This window comes from Pongo pygmaeus, chromosome 15 (genome assembly GCF_028885625.2).
Source record: "Pongo pygmaeus isolate AG05252 chromosome 15, NHGRI_mPonPyg2-v2.0_pri, whole genome shotgun sequence".
NCBI classification, from domain to species: Eukaryota; Metazoa; Chordata; class Mammalia; order Primates; family Hominidae; genus Pongo; species Pongo pygmaeus.
This window is the reverse complement of record NC_072388.2, coordinates 89890557-89892960: the sequence shown is the minus strand read 5'-3', so window position 1 is coordinate 89892960 and position 2404 is coordinate 89890557.

The following is a 2404-nucleotide window of genomic DNA, read 5'->3' as shown; positions in this document are numbered from 1 at the left end:
GGAGGTGGCATCTGTTGGCAGAATAAGCACAGACTCAGGTGCTATATTACCTACTGATTGCTGCACAACAGATAACCCCCAAAATAGTGGCTTAAAACAATAACCATTCAGTATTTCACAGTTCTGGTAGGTCATGAACTCGGAAGCAGCCTAGCTGGATGGTTCTGGCTCAGAGGCTCTCATGGGTTGCAGTCAAGGTGAGGATGTTGGCCAGGGTTGCCATCATTGGAAGGCTTGACTGGGGCTGGCAGATCCACTTCCAACTTGGCTCACATGGCAGGAAGCTTGCAAGGTGGGCTTCTCCACTGGGCTGCGTGAGTGCCCTTGCAATAGGGCACTTGGCTCCCCCATGCTGATGATCTGAGAGAGAAGTCAAGGAGGGAGCTACAGTTTCTTTGATGTCTTACTCTCAGACGTCACAGGCCGTCATCTCTACTAGATTCTGCACTCATCTCTACATTCTCTAGAAGCCAACGACCAGTTACAGCCACCCTTGGGAGGAAGAGAATGAGGCTTGGTCTGTGGAAGGGTGGAGTACCAAAAAATCTGTGGACATATTTTTAAACCGGCACAGATCCTTACTCATCCATTTTTTCTGACCACATGAGGTAGGCGAGTCACACCCTAAGCCTTGGATTCTTCTCTAAAATGAGAACAATACTGTCTTCTTTAAGAGTACTTACGTGGCTTCAAGACAGTGTTGGAAACCTTCTAGCCCAACCATATCTGGCACATAGCAGGTGTTCATAAATAGGAGTTATTGTTATCCAGGCTCGGGGAGACCCAAAGCAAGAGTCTCTGCTGACAGCATGGGTGAAGATGGAACTCCAACAGGATGGTGAGGGGGGTTTGGGGAGAGGCAGTCCCACAGGACAGGAAACATCCTGTGCTGCTCCTGGCTGGGTCCACAGATGAGCCAAGATGGGAATTAGACTCGTCTGCCTCTCAGCTGGAGGCTACCACTTTGTCTCTCTCCTACTTTCCACCAGAATAATGGTCCCCCTCAAAGACATCCATGTCCTAATCCCCAGAACCTGTGGCTATGTTAGCTTACGTGGCAAAAGGAACCTTGCAGATGGGATTAAGGTAAGGATCTGGAGATGGGGAGACAACCCTGGCCAATCTGGATGGCCCCAATGTCATCACAAAGGTCTTTCTAAGAGGGAAGCAGGAGCTCAGAGAGGAGAGGAGATGGCACACCACTGGCCATGAGGGTGCAGGAAGGGGCCATGAATCTAGGACATAGCTGGTCTGTGGAAGCTGGAAAGGACAAGGAAATGGATTCTACCCAAGCCCTTCCAAGAAGAGCCAGCCCTGCTGACGCCTTGACTTTGACCAATGAGACTGATTTTTGAACTTCTGACCTCCAGCACAGCAAGACAGAAACTCCACTCCAGAACGGAGCAGCCAAGGGCACAGGGCTCTGTCTTCCCCAGCACCCAGTGGGAGGGTTGCCTTCCCAAGAGAAGCAGCATGCCAGCGTTTCTCCTCCTGCCCCCAGTTCCTGTTGCTGAGGCTAAGTTCTGGGCAGGGACAGGTGAGAGTTGGAGGCTCCCTTCATCCTCCTGCCCCCTCATGGGATAGAGGCTCTACCCAGGCCCCATCTGGGATGTGAATACTGGCACCCTGATGGCCTGTCCTGGCTCCGGAGGCAGAGTTTCCATGCTGGGAGAGGCAAAGCAGGGAGACCAGAGGCTACTGTGGACCCTTGCACCAAGCACTCAGTCCTAAAGCTGGGGCGTCACTCAGGGAAACATGCTGTTGTTCCCAGGCCAAGACAGAAACTAGATTCATGGTTGTCTAGGACTGGGGAGTTTGGGAGACTATGGGAGGATAGCTAAAGGACACAGGGTTTCTTCCGGAGCTGATGAAAATACAGTTGTCTCTCAGGATCCATGGGCTCCAGCACACCAAGATCTGAGGACACCAAAATCCGAGGATGCTCAAGTCCCTGACATAAAATGACACAGTAGGCCGGGCGTGGTGGCGCACACCTGTAATCCTGGCACTTTGGAAGGCTGAGGCAGGTGGATAACTTGAGCTCAGGAGTTCGAGACCAGCCTGGCCAACACGATGAAACCCCATCTCTACTAAAAATACAAAAATTAGCTGGGCGTGGTGGTGCACGCCTGTAATCCCAGCTACTCGGGAGGCTGAGACAGGAGAATCACTTGAACCCAAGAGTCGGAGGTTGCCATGAGCCGAGATCATGGGTCTCATTTTGTCACCCAAGCTGGAGTACAGTGGCACAATCATACCTCACTGCAGCCTCGAACTCCTGGGCTCAAGCGATCTCTTGCCTTAGCTTCCTGAGTAACTGGGACCATAGGTGTGTGCCAACACACCTGGCTAATTTTTCATATTTTATTTTTTTGTAGAGACAAAGTCTCATCATGTTTTCCAG